At 44.0% G+C, this 17,476-nt stretch overlaps 1 non-coding gene and 1 pseudogene across 1 annotated transcript; both read right to left on the reverse strand.

Annotated features, from left to right (window-relative positions):
• Window positions 1-14,462: 14,462 nt before the first annotated feature.
• Window positions 14,463-14,579, reverse strand: LOC123730451 (U5 spliceosomal RNA). The gene has a single exon (XR_006761895.1). It is a non-coding gene; the product is annotated as a U5 spliceosomal RNA (small nuclear RNA).
• Window positions 14,580-16,276: 1,697 nt separating this feature from the next.
• Window positions 16,277-16,414, reverse strand: LOC123730448 (uncharacterized; annotated as a pseudogene).
• Window positions 16,415-17,476: the final 1,062 nt, after the last annotated feature.

The following is a 17,476-nucleotide window of genomic DNA, read 5'->3' on the forward strand; positions in this document are numbered from 1 at the left end:
ATCCGAAGTAAATAGAAATACTTTAGAAAAAAACAGATCAACGCCACATTGGGTGAGGCGGGTTGCAGGAGAGTATTTAGAAGTTGAGGTTTAAGAAAATAATTAAAAAAGATATATACAAGGCACACAAAAAGACAAAGATGTCTGACTGCTACGCCATCTTGGAATTAATCTGGTCTTCCTGCTGTCAGAATGCTTTTGAAAATGTGAAACTGCTTCTTAGCTCTGACCCTGTGTTGGCTGCCCCATGATTGGAACTGCCTTCAGCCTATATGTGGATGCCAGTAACTTAGGGGCAGGTGTAGTGTTGCTTCAAGCAGATGGGCGTGTTGAACATCCTGTTAGCTGTTAACCTGTTAGGGCTAGGGGGCAGTATTGACACGGCTGGATAAAAAACATACCCGATTTAATCTGGTTACCACTCCTACCCAGTAACTAGAATATGCATATACTTATTACATATGGATAGAAAACACCCTAAATTTTCTAAAACTGTTTGAATGGTGTCTGTGAGTATAACAGAACTCAAATGGCAGGTCAAAACCTGAGAGATTCCTTTACAGGAAGTGGCCTGTCTGACCATTTCTTGAACTTCTTTTCCATCTCTATCATTTACTAAGGATCTCTGCTCTAACGTGACACTTCCCACGTCGTCCATAGGCGCTCAGAGCCCGGGAAAAAACAGAATGTCGTCATTCCAGCCCCAGGCTGAAACACATTATCGCCTTTCTCAAGTGGCCGATCAAGGGACACTGGGCTTATGCGCGTGACCCCGACCGCCCCCGCCTTTGGGATTTTTTTCCTCTGTTCGCCGAAAAGGAGATTCCCTGTCGGAATATTATCGCTTTTCTACGAGAAAAATGTCGTAAAAATTGATTTTAAACAGCGGTTGACATGCTTCGAAGTACGGTAATGGAATATTTAGAATTTTATTGTCACGAATTGCGCCATGCGCGTGACACTTCTTTACTATTTCGGATAGTGTCTGGAACGCACGAACAAAACGCCGCTATTCGGATATAACGATGGATTATTTTGGACCAAACCAACATTTGTTATTGAAGTAGCAGTCCTGGGTGTGCATTCTGACGAAGACAACAAAAGGTAATCAAACTTTTATAATAGTAAATATGATTATGGTGAGTGCTAAACTTGCCGGGTGTCTAAATAGCGAGCCCGTGATGCCTGGGCTATGTACTTAGAATATTGCAAAATGTGCTTTCACCAAAAAGCTATTTTAAAATCGGACATATCGAGTGCATAGAGGAGGTCTGTATCTATAATTCTTAAAATAATTGTTATGCTTTTTGTGAACGTTTATCGTGAGTAATTTAGTAAAATGTTAGCGAATTCCCCGGAAGTTTGCGGGGGGTATGCTAGTTCTGAACGTCACATGCTAATGTAAAAAGCTGGTTTTTGATATAAATATGAACTTGATTGAACAAAACATGCATGTATTGTATAACATAATGTCCTAGGGTTGTCATCTGATGAAGATCATCAAAGGTGAGTGCTGCATTTAGCTGTCTTCTGGGTTTTGGTGACATTATATGCTGGCTTGAAAAATGGGTGTCTGATTATTTCTGGCTTGGTACTCTGCTGACATAATCTAATGTTTTGCTTTTGTTGTAAAGCCTTTTTGAAATCGGACAGTGTGGTTAGATTAACGAGAGTCTTGTCTTTAAATGGCTGTAAAATAGTCATATGTTTGAGAAATTGAAGTAATAGGATTTTTAAGGTTTTGAAAATCGCGCCACAGGCTGGCAGTGGCTGTTACGTAGGTGGGACGCAAGCGTCCCACCTAGCCCATAGAGGTTAAACTTTTGGGAGAAATAACTATCAGTTGAATTATTCAGTGGGGGAGAAGGAGGCCCTTGCAGCATATGTGTGGTCCCTATTGCGGTTTACACTGACCACAACCCACTTACTTTCCTGCACACCATGCTTTGCCCAAATCGCAGGATTATGCGCTGCTGTTTGTTTGTGTAGGCGTTCCATTTGGATGTACGACATGTAAAAAGTGTGGATAATGTGGTGGCTGATGCGCTTTCCCGTGCACCGATTTAGTCGATCTTCGGACGTCTTCGTTGTTTGTTTTCATTTTCGGTTGGTGGTCTGTATAGGGTTTATTTTGTCCTTCCTGTTGCTCTGGCTTCTGCTCTCCTGTCGCTTGGTCTCCATTTATTTCACTTAAATTGTTGCTTCCAGGTACCGTGGTTGCTGAGGTTGGATGGGGTCAGGTGATTTGGTTGGGTTGGTATCATGGGCATCCGGTGGGCCTCTTACCTTTATGGTTTGTATAGTATTTTGTGTCTGAAGCTTTTTAGTTATTGTTTTTGATCAGATGTATTGGTGTATTTGTCATGTTGTGGGTTTTCTTTTCAGGTCTTCCTTAGTTCCTGATTTTCATAGGAGGGGTGTTACACCCCCTCGGTTTCCCTGCCTCCTCCTCTGTGTTTATATTTGCAGATTGGGGACAGGTGGAGCTGATTGGGTCGTTATTAAGGTGACAAGTTGCACCTGGGTTTGGGATCAACTAAGTGATAAAAGATCCTGATGCCCAGTCCTGCCTCTCTCTCTCTCTCTCTCTCCACAAGCACCATTTTGTTTTGTGATCTGGTTGATTGTTTTTGATTAGGTACACCTTTAACACTTACACACATTTTACCTTCATCCATGCATTTCCATTACATCCCTCACATGCCTACATTCACAAGTTAGTTTTCTTGTTCAAATCTAGGCTAAGAACTATGCCTCCCTCAACAGTCATATGTCGAACAACATCCCTTTTTGTACAAGTAATATCCCTCTCAGGAACACTGTCTGACTCAGATATGATACTCCCCATCACTTTATTAACACGGTTAGCGAAAACCCTTGCCAAAATCTTATCAGTATTCCGTAAACTTAAAGGCCTAAAATTTTCCAGCGTCTCCCTGATCCATTTGTTTTATAATATTTAACAATCTTGTGGACAACGATTCTGGAACTACCTGTGCCTGTTCCATGTACACATACACGTCCAACAATACAGGTGCTAAAATATACACAAATTGATAAAACTAACTTTTCAGCCCATCTGATCCCTGACTTTTTTCCCCTATTACTGGCCAAGACAGCCTCCTGTATCTCCTTTACTATTTTCTTTGTCATACATTTTTCGTTCAGCATCAGATAATTTAGCATCAATAAAACCTAAAACCTCCTCACTACAGCCTTGATCGCCACCCCCCATTGCCCCCATACATGTGGACTCTTTTCAAAGTTATGTACAGCAGCCTGAGCTTCCAGAAAGCCTGCCACATCATAACTCTCCACCGTGTCAACTTTTTCCAGCTCAATGTCAAGTCGTTTATTCAAAGCTATACGCTCCCTCTTTAAAAGAAAATTCCTGTCTTGAATAGTCAACACTCAACCCTCTAAACTTCTCGTTTAGACCCACCCACCACAATCCCAAAAAAAACACATTTAATACAATCGGCGTTCATATCAATATATTTTTCTTCTTTTAGTAGCTCAGCATTCAAACACCGTACACCACCCCCTCTAGTAGGCACACTATGACCCAGCAGGAGCCCAAGAGAGGCATAATGGCATAAATGTAAATCATACCTAATCTTGTGAACATATTGCACCACATTTACAGTCGCTGAACAATAATCAATGCGGCTTTGCCTGAGACCGTTTAAAACAACCTGCCTCCTTGAGAAAGCTCTCTCACCTGGATGCATACCCCGACATACATCACTCAATGATCCTTCATTACCCCCAGCAAGACTAGCCTAGACAGATCAGAGCACAACAATGTACTCCTTAACGTGTCCAGTTTAGTCAAACTAACGTTAAAATTCCCCAACCAATATACAGTTACCCACACAATGTTGCTGAAGTGAATGAAAAAACCAGGCTCGGTCAATCTCATTATTAGGTGCATAGACATTCAAAAGCCTACCCTCACCCGTGTGCACTTCCCTAATATTCTGCACACTATCCCGCTTAATTAAAATATCAACCCGACACATCCTCTCCCTACCATTATTAAAATAAAGCAAATCCATCCACTGCTTTCTTACTCCATCCATCATACTGTCAGTCCAGTGTCTCTTGAAGGTATAAAATAACAGCCTGAAGTAGGCTTACTGTCTGGTCTAACTTTTCCATATGTCTTAGTCTCATTAATATTGACATAACGCTCACCATAAGTAGGAGTATGATGTTTGTTTCCATCATACGGACTGCATCTGAAGCTGCTGTTTTGGCAGATGAGTACAGTTGAAGTCGGAAGTTTACACCTTAGCCAAATACATGTAAACCCAGTTTTTCACAATTTCTGACATTTAATCCTAGTAAAAATTGCCTGTCTTTGGTCAGTTAGGATCACCACATTATTTTAAGAATGTGAAATGTCAGGAAAAAATAGTAGAGATTCATTTCAGCTTTTATTTCTTTCATCACATTCCCACTGGGTCAGAAGTTTCCTTACACTCAATTAGTATTTGGTAGCATTGCCTTTAAATTGTTTAACTTGGGTAGCCTTCCACAAGCTTCCCACTAAGTTGGGTACATTTTGGCCCATTCCTCCTGACAGAGCTGGTGTAACTGAGTCAGGTTTGTAGGCCTCCTTGCTCGCACATGCTTTTTCAGTTCTGCCCACAAATTTTATATAGGATTATGGGGAGGGCTTTGTGATGGCCACTCCAATACCTTGACTTTGTTGTCCTTAAGCCATTTTGCCACAACTTTGGAAGTATACTTGGGGTCATTGTCCATTTGGAAGACCCATGTGACCAAGCTTTAACTTCCTGACTGATGTCTTCAGCTGTTGCTTCAATATATCTAAGTAATTTTCCTCTTCATGATGCCATCTATTTTGTGAAGTGCACCAGTTCCTCCAGCAGCAAAGCACCCCCACAACATGATGCTGCCACCCCCGTGCTTCACGGTTGGGATGGTGTTCTTTGGGCTTGCAAGCCTCCCCCTTTTTTCCTCCAAACATAACGATGGTCATTATGGCCAAACTGTTATTTTTGTTTAATCAGACCAGAGGACAATTCTCCAAAAAGTACAATCTTTGTCCCCATGTGCAGTTGCAAACCATAGTCAAGCTTTTTTATGGCTGTTTTGGAGTGGTGGCTTCTTCCTTGCTGAGCGGCCTTTCAGGTTATGTCGATATAGGACTCATTTTACTGTGGATATAGATGATTTTGTACCTGTTTCCTACAGCAACTTCACAAGGTCATTTGCTGCTGTTCTGGGATTGATTTGCACTTTTCGCAATAAAGTACGTTCATCTCGGCTGCGTGGTCCCATGGTGTTTTTACAGATGAACGTGGTACCTTCAGGCATTTGGAAATTGCTCCCAAGGATGAACCAGACTTGTGGAGGTCTACAATTTTGTTTGAGTTCTTGGCTGATTTCTTTAGATTTTCCCATGATGTCAAGCAAAGATTTAAGGTAGGCCTTGAAATACATCCACAGGTACACCACCAATTGACTCAAACGATGTCAATTAGCATATCAGAATCTTCTAAAGTCATGACATAATTTTCTGGAATTTTCCAAGCCGCTTAAAGCTACAGTCAACGTATTGTATGTAAACTTCTGACCCACTGGAATTGTGATACAGTGAATTATAAGTGAAATAATCTGTCTGTAAACCACTGTTGGAAAAATTACGTATGTCATCCACAAAGTAGATGTCCTAACTGACTTGCCAAAACTATAGTTTGTTAACAAGACATTCGTGGAGTGGTTGAAAAACGAGTTTTAATGACTCCAACCTAAGTGTATGTAAACTTCCGAATTCAACTGTACGTACTGACCCACAAAGGCAGTTTTGGAGGATCCCATATGCGAGATTGGGGGCAGAGGAACAAGTAAAATCTGTAATTTTTGTCAAGGTAAAGGCCACTGGAAGAATGAATGTCCTGTTCTTGGTAAAAAGGTCAGCAGATTGGCCAGCACAAATGTAAAACCTGTTGCGTTAGCTGGGCCTGTTCCTCATGTTAATCCTGTTGCGCAAGCTCAAGAATTGTCCAAACCTTTTTAGTACTGATTATTTGCCATTTCTCACAGAGGGTTGTTTCACTATTGGGAAGTGATGTGCCAGTAAAGATTGTGAGACACTGGTGCCTCTGAATTGTTTGTTTTGGAGTCTGCTCTGCCTTTTTCTTAGGAGACGGATACAGGAACCAGTGTCCTGATTCAAGGGATAGGTTTGAATACATTGTCTGTACCCTTGCACTAGGTCAGATATAAGTTTGACTTTGTGCAAGGTGAAGTTTCCCTTGGGGTGTGTCCCTTTCTGCCCATTAATGGTGTTCATGTGATTTTGGTAACAACTTTGCCTGTAGTGATGTACCACCTCTGGTGGTTTCTCATACCCCATCCCATGTAGGGATTATCGATGAAAACGTACAGCAAATCCTGGCGGTATTCTCTGCATGCGGTGCTGACACTACGGTCAAAACGGAATTTACACAACACATAACCGAACAGTTAGGCAAAGGTTAATAATTTCATGGATTATCTATGTCCTGTGATCTTGTGATGGAGCAGTCCGCTGATCCTACCTTAAGGTTTATTTGATCAAGTACTTCCGGTTGAGGTAAGGAGTGTTGCCCAGGGTTACAAAGTTCAAGATCAGTTGTTGATGAGGAAATGGACGCATCACAGCAAAAGTTGTGGGTGATGCTATTGTTCAGATCGCAGTTCCTTCTAAGCTTTGATCTAGTTTTGAAAACATCTCATGACGTTTCTGATCACTTAGGGGTTAGTAAAACCTATGATCAAGTTGTACGTCATTTTTATTGGCCCCGTTTAAAGACATTTCCGCTTACATCAAAACATGCCATGTTTGTCAGCTGACTGGGAAGCCTAATCAGATGTTAAGGCCCGTCCTGCTACAACCTATTACTGTTACAGGCCAGCCATTTTAGCATTTGCTTATTGATTGTGTTGGACCCTTACTCCGTTCTAAAGCTGGTAGCACCTAAATGTTAACTGTGGTGTCATGCAGCCTATCGACTTCACAACATTACCACTAAATCTGTTGTGAAGGCTTTGTCACCATTCATCTACATTTTTGGAATACCTCAGTTGACTCAGATCCATCAGGGTTCCAACTTCACTTCGCACATATTTTTACAAGTCTTGTGACAATTGTGTTTAAAACATAATCAGGCCAGTGCTTATCATGTGCAGAGTCAAGGGGCCCTTGAGTGTTTATCAGACTTTGAAGTCACTGTTACGTGTGTACTGCACTGAATTAAAACGTGACTGGGAAGAGGGGTTACGCTGGTTGCTACTCGCTGTTAAAGTATCACGAGAGCACTGGTTCCAGTCCTAATGACCTTGTTTTTGGTCATACTGTGCATGGCCCTCTTGCTGTATTAAAGAAGGATTGGAAGGTGGTTGAGGCTCCCCCAAATTTGTTGTCATATGTTAGTGTTTCTGACACCAGTTGTTATGTAGCTTGTGAAATGGCTAAAGAAAAACTAGCTTCCTCTCAGGTGAGGATGAAAAGGTTTTGACCGGGGAGCTGAGCCACGACAATTTAGTCCAGTTAGTCCAGGGGACCAGGTTCTGGCTCTGCTGCACATTGTTGGTTCTCCTTTTCAGGCCAAATTCAGCGGCCCATACACTGTGGTTCGCCAATTGTCCGATCTGAACGCTACCCCTGAGCGCAGAAAGGCGAATCAGCTCTGCTATGTCAATTTGTTAAAGCCCTATTAAAACCTGTTGGGGATCTTATCCCGATATCGGGATTCATTGTCAAGAGACCATGGCGGGAAATTCAAAACTGCAAGAATCTAATAATTTCAATTTCTCAAACAATCAACTATTTCTCACAATTTGAAAGATAAACATCTCCTAAATCCAACCACATTGTCCGATTTCAAAGAGGCTTTACGGCGAAAGCATAAAGTTAGGAGAGTACATTGAAAATAGCTGTGTGTAATGTTTTGTCAATTCAAAGACAGGCGTCACCAAAAGCGGATAACCAGCTAGAATTATGCACCAACCTTTGACAATCTTCCTCAGATGACACTCCTAAGACATTATGTTACACAATACATGCATTTTTTGTTCCATCAAGTTCATATTTATATCCAAAAACAGCATTTTACCGAAGCGGTGAAAATCAGATTTTTTTTTTCTCTCAAATACTTCCGGTGAACAACGTTACAAATCACAAAATTACTATTCGATAACATTGGTAAATTATAATATTGTCATTCAAATATTCATAGTTTAACATTTCGTAAATGCTACTGCATTGCCAGATTTCAAAATAACTTTACTGGGAAATCACAATTTGCAATAAACCGGGTGCTGTGCTAAGAACAATAGGCTAGGCTATACAGGTTAGCATCATCTTGTAACCATGTAATATCAAAATTACTATTGTCAATATTCCCTTACCTTTGATTATCTTCATTCATTGGCACTTCCAGGAATCCCAGGTTCACTACAAATGTGGTTTCTTTCAACAAAGTTCATAATTGATGTCCAAATAACTCCAAGTTGTTAGCGCTTCGGTAGGCTACTAAAAAGTAGCGCGGGGGGGGGGGGGGGGGGGAGTCACGGCGAAAAGTAAAAAAAATAATCTATTTACGTTTGTTCAAACATGTCAAACGTTGTTTAGCATCAATCTTTAGAGCCATTGTTAACGTGAAACATCAGTAATGTTTCAACCCAACCTCTCCTGTGTCTTGAAAAACGTATTTGAAAAATGTATCGCATCACATGATTACTCAGGTGCAGCCAATAATGAAGTGACGACATCCCAGGGAGGTCAACTTCTCTTCCTTGTCATCCGGTCTCTGTTCATCATAGACGCTTCAAACAACTTTATAAAGATCGTTGACATCTAGTGGAAGCCGTAGGAAGTGCGAAATGAATCCTTTCTCACTGTGGTATCTAATAACAATGAAAAAAAAAAAATTGTACAGCCACAAAATTATTTTTTCTCAGGTTTTTGCTTGCCATATGAGTTTTGTTATACTTACAGACACCATTCAAACAGTTTTAGAAAATTCAGAGTGTTTTCTATCCAAATCTGGTAATAATATGCATATCCTAGCTTCTGAGTTGGTGTAGGAGGCAGTTAAAAATGGGCACATATTTTTTTCAAAATTCTCAATACTGCCCCCTAGCCCCAACAGGTTAAGCTCGTTTGTCTTCTGAATTGACTAAAGCAGAACTATGTGCTAAAATTGACGTGGAATCCCTTGATCTGAGGTCAGCCACTTCACCTTTACATGCAGTGTGAACAGGGGGTGAACAGGGCCCTGATGGTGGTATTTTGCAGGGTAGGTTGAATTCAGAGTCCCTTGCAAACTTGGAGAGTTTGTTGGGTCACCCGTCTCATTGTCAAGCAGAGTTAACTGATTTTCAGTCTTGTTTTGCTGACACATAGATACAGTAGGAGAAAATCCAAAGAAAAACCAACCTGAATATTTTTTTTTTTGAGAGCCCATGCTCTTACAATGGAAAGCATAGGGGCATATTTAATTCCAGCTCCCGTATGGCTTCCGCTAGGTGTGAAGTCTTTGTTCAAGGCTTCAGGCTTGTAACTTGAATAACAAGTAATAAATATGAGTTTTAGTACAACTACACTAGTTTGGAAATCCTTGTTTACACGTGCTTTGAAGAGGACGCGAACATACTTCTTTCCGTATGAAATATTATAGTTTAGTTACATTTTAGGGTACCTGAGGAATAAATTGAAACGTGTTGAGCCGCAGATTTTCGGATTCCTTTCTCTGCATGTTGAACGAGTGGATTACTCAAATCGATGGCGCCAACTAAATCAAATTGTTGGGATATGAAGAAGGATTTTATCTAACAAAACGACACTACATGTTATAGCTGGGACCCGTTGGATGACAAATCAGAGGAAGATTTTCAAAAAGTGAATATTTAATTGCTATTTGTGATTTATATGAAACCTGTGACGGTGGAAAAATGTTGATGTGGGGCGCCGTCCTCAAACAATCGCATGGCATGCTTTCGCTGTAAAGCCTACTGTAAATAGGACAGTGCAGTTAGATTAACAAAAATGTAAGCTTTCAACCAATATAAGACACATGTATGTACCTAAATGTTTAATATCCATAATTGAAGATTATTTATTTGAATTGTGAGCCCTTCAGTTTCAGCGGAAATTGTCTAGCCTTAAGAAGTTTTAAGTACATGCTGGTTAATGATACCGGTGTACCATCATTCTCCAGTTGGGCCTCCCCGTGTCTCTTGGTGAGCAAGCCAGATGGTTCTCTTAGATTATCCATTATCCACTCCCACGGATGGAAGATTGTGTTTACTAGGTTGGCTGCCCGGTTTTTCAGCAAGTTTAATTTGCTGAAGGGTTACTGGCAGGTGCCTTTGTCATCAAGAGCTCATGAAATATCTGCTTTTAGCTTTTATTATTCCTTCAGGTCTTTTCTCCTATACGGTCAGGAGTTTAGGCCAACGCGACGCTCCTGCTACGTTTCGGCGTCTTATGATCTCTGGCCTTGAAGGCTGTGCTGTTTATCTAGATGATGTGGTTTTTATAGTGTCACTTGGGTGCGCTATCTGGTGCAGATACGGACTCTGAATGTTTGACTGAGGCCTGTCTCACTGTGAACTTAGCCAAATGTGAGTTTGCCCAGGCAATAGTGACCTACCTCGGTAGAGTAGTCGGGCAGGGTCGTGTTCTCGCAGGTGCGGGCTAAAGTGGCCGCTATCGATCTGTTTCCACCGCCCACCACCAAGGAGGAGCTGCAACGCTTTCTAGGTATAGTTGGGTATTATCGGGGTTTTGCTTCAACTTCTCCACGGTTGTAGCACCTCTGATTGATCTGTTGAAGAAGAGGGCTGATTTTAATCTGGTCTTCCTGCTGTCAGAGTGCTTTTGAAAATGTGAAACTGCTTCTTAGCTCTGACCCTGTGTTGGCTGCCCCATGATTGGAACTGCCTTCAGCCTATATGTGGATGCGAGTAACTTAGGGGCAGGTGTAGTGTTGCTTCAAGCAGATGGGGGTGTTGAACATCCTGTTAGTTATTTCTCCCGAAAGTTTAACAGCTGTCAGTTGAATTATTCAGTGGGGGAGAAGGAGGCCCTTGCTTTCATCTGGGCGTTGCAGCATATGTATGGTCCCTGCTGTGGTTTACACTGACCACAACCCCCTTACTTTCCTGCACACCATGCTACGCTAGTGTTTGTTCCTGCAGGCGTTCCATTTGGATGTACGACATGTAAAAAGTGTGGATAATGTGGTGGCTGATGCGCTTTCCCGTGCACCGATTTAGTCGATCTTCGGACGTCTTCGTTGTTTGTTTTCATTTTCGGTTGGTGGTCTGTATAGGGTTTATTTTGTCCTTCCTGTTGCTCTGGCTTCTGCTCTCCTGTCGCTTGGTCTCCATTTATTTCACTTAAATTGTTGCTTCCAGGTACCGTGGTTGCTGAGGTTGGATGGGGTCAGGTGATTTGGTTGGGTTGGTATCATGGGCATCCGGTGGGCCTCTTACCTTTATGGTTTGTATAGTATTTTGTGTCTGAAGCTTTTAGTTATTGTTTTTGATCAGATGTATTGGTGTATTTGTCATGTTGTGGGTTTTCTTTTCAGGTCTTTCTTAGTTTCTGATTTTCATAGGAGGGGTGTTACACCCCCTCGGTTTCCCTGCCTCCTTCTCTGTGTTTGTTTATATTTGCAGATTGGGGACAGGTGGAGCTGATTGGGTTGTTAAGGTGATAAGTTGCACCTGTTTTTGGGATCAACTAGGTGATAAAAGGTCCTGGTGCCCAGTCCTGCGTCTCGCTCCTCTCTCTTGCTCCACAAGCACCATTTTGTTTTGTGTTCTGGTTGATGTGGTTTTGATTAGGTGCACCTTTAATACTTACACACATTTTACCTTCATCCATGCATATCCATTACATCCCTCACATGCCTACATTCACAAGTTAGTTTTCTTGTTCAAATCTAGGCCAAGAACTATGCCTCCCTCAACAGTCATATGTCGAACAACATCCCTTATTGTACAAGTAATATCCCTCCCAGGAACACTGTCTGACTCAGATATGATACTCCCCATCACTTTATTAACACGGTTAGCGAAAACCCTTGCCAAAATCTTATCAGTATTCCATAAACTTAAAGGCCTAAAATTTTCCAGCGTCTCCCTGATCCATTTGTTATATAATATTTAACAATCGTGTGGACAATGATTCTGGAACTACCTGTGCCCGTTCCATGTACACATACACGTCCAACAATACAGATGATAAAACTCACCCACCTGATCCCGGACTTTTATTCCTATTACTGGCCAAGGTAGCCTTCCATATCTCCTTAACCGTCATGTCTGTCATACATTTATCATTCAGCATCAGGTAATTTAGAATCACTAAAACCTCCTCACTACAGCCTTGATCGCCCCCCCCCCCCCATTGCCCCCATACATGTGCACTCTTTTCAAAGTTGTGTACAGCAGCCTGAGCTTCCATAAAGCCTGCCACAAAACCCTCCACCGTATCAACTTTTTCCAGCTCAATATCAAATCATTTATTCAAAAATATCCGCTCCCTCTTTAAAAGAAAATTCATCTGTCTTGCTTAGTGGCAGTATTTTCACATCCGGATAAAAAACGTACCCAATTTAATCTGGTTATTACTCCTGCCCAGAAACTAGAATATGCATATAATTGTTTGATTTGGATAGAAAACACCCTAAAGTTTCTAAAACTGTTTGAATGGTGTCTGTGAATATAACAGAACTCATATGTCAGGCCAAAACCTGAGAAGATTCTAAACAGGAAGTGCCCTCTCTGACCATTTGGATATAACTATGGATTATTTGGAACCAAACCAACATTTGTTGTTGAAGTAGAAGTCCTGGGAGTGCATTCTGATGAAGAACAGCAAAGGTAATCCAATTTTTCTTATAGTAAATCTGAGTTTAGTGAGTGCCAAACTTGGTGGGTGTCAAAATAGCTAGCCATGATGGCCGTGCTATCTACTCAGAATATTGCAAAATGTGCTTTCACCGAAAAGCTATTTCCTTCAGCCTCCTGCCCTTCCGGTTCCACTATGTCCTTTTCTCCTCCCGCTTCCTCTTTCTCCTCCTCTTCCACCCGTGTGTCCGCTCCCTCTGTGCCTGTACTCGGTTCTTGGTCTCCTCTTCTTCTTCCCCATCCCCCGCTCTCGCTCCCCCCCCAGCTGCAGACGCGCATGACCTCTGACGAGCCGGGCATTCCCGCCACAGTTGTGCTAATGAGCCACACCCGTGACACGCCTTCGGCTCGTCACAGTCTCTCGCCTCGTGCCCACCCGATCCACAAAACCTGCACTTCTTTGTGCTGCACGGGGCGAGGATATGGCCATAGGCCACACAACGCCTGCAGAACGGAGGCTGACCTGCATAAAACAACGTCCCCCTGTCAGCCCCAAGGATGGAGGTAGCCTCCCAGGCCCTTTGGGTCTTCACTAAGGAGAGCCTGATAGCGTCTCCTCCCAGTCCAAAACCCGAGAGTGTCCTTGAGGAGCCTTGCTGAGGAGATGTTGTCCATAAATCTCCCCAGGAAGGCTCTCACATCCTCTTCCTTTACATGCGGGTTGTACATGTTAATGGTCATGACTCTAAAATTGTTCTTTGCCAGACTTGTCACGGCATAGTGACACACAGGCCTTTCCTTCTCCATATCTCTTGCCTTCTGCATTACCTCCTCATGCTTATCCTCCGTATACAAGTTGACCTCATATGCTCCCTCCAATGGGTTCTCCTGGAGGCAAAAGACATCTTTTACTGCCAGTTTGAGCACCCCCATCAATCAGCAGGTTCCTTCCAAAGGTCTCCCTTCCGAACGGTTCCATGTCCTTTTCCCTCCATGCAAAACGTACCGTATTTGCTCGTCCGATCCCAGGGACCGATGTGGATGGTGTCTTCCGTGCCATCTTCTCCGGAAGAATGGCCTCCTCAATAGGCTCCTGGCGTTCTTCAAAAAGAAAAACCGAGTACAAAAAAAACGGGAAATAATTCCGCCCACCCAAAAAAACGTATCGCCCTTCGACCTTTCGACTCAGCGAGCTCTGGGGCACCTCGGTACCAAGCTTGATCTGAGCCAAAAGACCGAGAAGCGATAACCCACAAATTGAATCCTGCACCCGCCGGGCACCCGGGGGTCTCGGCAGACCTCAGCGGTTTGGCAAAAGTTGGCTCCTCCCCACCCCTGGTGACAGGCGGGTGTTTTTTTTTTTTTTAAGTCGCTAATTCGTCTTTAAGTCACTAGCTCTTTAAGCCAAGTGCGACTATTTGTTCAAAGCCTGGCAAATACGCCAGTCGTCGTCGTCAGGCTTGAACTCAATTGCCCGAGCGACTACTTTGAGTGGAAAAATACGCCGATCAGCCGGCTTCAAGTCAAACGCCTGAGCAAAAGGTCTCGGTGTCATCTCTGTCAATTTCTCTTGAAACAAGATACCGGGCTCTGCCAGAAGCAAAGCCCTTCCAAAAATACGTTGAACTCGTAAGTGTTCCTCTCCACGGAAGTCTTTAGTAAAAGGCGAAAGGCTTGTGCGTAATGAAGAGAAACCAGAGTCGTATGGAAGTCAGAGGTCGGGGCCCGAGACACACACTGTGCACTCTAGGCCGGGTTCCCGCGGGTGGTTAGGGTTAGGGTCCTCCTAAGCTGGCCTCTCTACGGCCAGCTTACAGGGGCCACGCGAATGGACGAGGCACGTGGTGCTTGGCCCTGTCTGCTCGCTCGGCACTGTTTGGTAGTTGGACACCATCCGGCACGCTTGGCTGCCCTCTTGCACATTGATACACCGCTGTCCTCCCCGTGTAGCACGGAGGTCGTGGGGACAGTGCTGCCCGGGGTCACTTTGACCCAGCCCGGGACAGAGGGGAACAACAACCATACCCAAAAGGCACAAAATCTGAGACGTGGTGGTGACTCAGAACTCACAACTAAGGGAAGGTAGTGTAGGGGGGGGGCGTTTTTAGAATCCATTATCAAATTCGCACGGGGCCCAATGGCAGTACGGGGGGCAGACTGGCCATTCGCCCTGCCCCGGAATGTTGAGTCTGTGAGTTCTGAGTCACCACCACGTCTCAGTTATCCAACACTTGATGTTGTATCCAACTTACTAATACAGGGAAGTACTTATATGTCAGGTTGGGTTGTTACAACAGTTTACATGTATGAACACTGGGGAAGAGGTATCAGCTATATCCAGCATGACTATTACGGGTCACCTGTTCATCTTTGTTACAACAATGCACTTGCCTCTATGTGTGCATCTGTACGGAAAACACAGTGTCATCAGTGATGGACCTGTACTTGAAGAAGAATACCTGGGTGTGGATGGGGGACTTGACCTTAACGGAGAATATCGGGGTATGGATGGGGGACCTGAGTTTGACGGAGAAGACAGGGTTGTGAACGGAGGCCTTGAGTTTGACAGACCCGGATTACAAGGGAGATCTAGAGTGGCCCGCTCTATCTAAGGTGGTTGGAGTGACCACTCTATGCCTGACCTCATTGGGGTAGAGAAAGGTTATTGCTACAGGAACATTTGTAGGAAATTTGACACCTGGAAAGTTACTGGGTGACATTGATGAAACCATACCAAGTGTATAAAGTTGATGGTACATGTCTGCCTATCACTCTAGTGTGCTACTACGGAAAAAGAAAGCTTGACGTCTCAGTGTTCTCTGTGGTGTTTAACTGGAAGACAACGTCTACTCAGTCTCTAACAGCCAGTGGATCACAATACAAGGCAGGTCTACAGATCTTGTTGAACTGTGCATCTGGACGATACATGGATGGCCCCGGAACAGCCCTGGTAGATCGTCCTTACTACGCATTCTGTTCTGTGGACTGTACCGGACACAACGTGAACACTGGCGCCAGACTACATTCCCTGGGTCTCAGTGTACTGAAGACTGAAGGTGTGAGGATGATGGACCCGGGATCGGTCTCACTGAATCTGACACTGCTCCGTGAAAGTATCTCCGAACCCACTCTTCCAAGTTTGAGGGCATTGGTTAAAAAGTCACAGACAGACTATCCTGGTGAAGTGATTTGTATTTTTTGGGGGGTCAAAAACAGACACACACAATCCTGGTCAATGTTTTTTTTTAAAGTAAAATGGAGGGAAAACGGGGGACTCCATGAAGGGCGCTTCGCCCTTCTTTCAGTTTGGATGTTTCTTCTTTTTTCTTTCCTTCTCTTCTCTTCTTCTGCTAGCTGTTTATATACCTTTGTGTATTTGTTTTCCTTGACAATGGGAGAAAAGTGTTGCACCGTTCCCGGAGGTACTGCAATACCGGGTCGATGCGTGGAGCGGACGGAGCAAGCCCCATTTCCGACTCCCTGGGGGACGTATCAGATATTAAACTGATAAGAACAGATTCTTTTTTTTTAAATGTATTTATTAATTTCAATGCCTTTCAATCAAATTCAAAACTAGACATTTTTAGTTGCAAAGCCAAACGAAAACCCCAAAACACAACAAAAACTCAGGGGAGCATCTTCCCTCCCCGACATCCTACATATTATCTCTCCCTATCTCCAAGTCCCTAATCTAACCCATTACATCTAAAATAACCCTAAACCCCCCTTTACCTCTCCCGAGCAGCATGCTGCCCCCACTTCCTCTCTTCCCTCTCAAATCTCCTTCCACCCTCCTCACTATCCCTTCCACCCCCCAATCTCTCCCTGTCTTGACCATGTTCTGCCTAGCTTCCCACAGCCCCCGCTTAAAGAGGCTCATGAGAAGCCATAGCAGAAACCTATCCCTATCCGTCCCTCTTGCTCTCCCTACACCTCTCTCTAACTTTGTCCACGTCAACACAATATCCCCTCTTACTCTTCCCAACAACACCCGTGCCCTAGCCCATACTACTCTGGCAAAGGCACAGTCCCAAAAGACATGGCGCACTGTCTCCTCCCCGCCACAAGATGGTCTTGGGCAGGTGGGGGATCGCGCCAAGCTATGCCGGTACGTGATGGAACGTGCCGGCAGACACTTGTGGAGGCTCAACCAATTCAGGTCCTTGAACCTGTTGTCCAGACACCGCGCCTGCACTCCCTCCCAGACCACTGCCGGGATGCCCACCACAGGCGCCGGACTCCCTGCCTGTCTGACCTCCTCGTACAGGTGCCTGTGGTCTAAACCTACTCGGGCAACTTCATCCTCGGGGTGCGCACGCAGCCACTTGGCCACATGGCCAAAGTGCCACGGCAGCTGTTCCGCCTGAGGACCCGTGTTAGACCACACCATTACGCTTCTCTCCTGGTATGAGAAGAACACCCGCAGGAGGTAACCGGAAGGGTGTATCACTGGATGAGCAAGCTCTGTTAACCAAAAATTGCGTCCAGCTTGAGGGGGAGATGTGGTACCCCCCTCCCCGATGTGACAGAGCATGCGTGCCCTGGCGACCCACTCGTACCTGCCACCCCACATGAACTGAAACACCAGCCTCACTAGAGG

The sequence above is a fragment of the Salmo salar genome, chromosome 24 (assembly GCF_965601325.2).
Source record: "Salmo salar chromosome 24, fSalSal1, whole genome shotgun sequence".
NCBI classification, from domain to species: domain Eukaryota; kingdom Metazoa; phylum Chordata; class Actinopteri; order Salmoniformes; family Salmonidae; genus Salmo; species Salmo salar.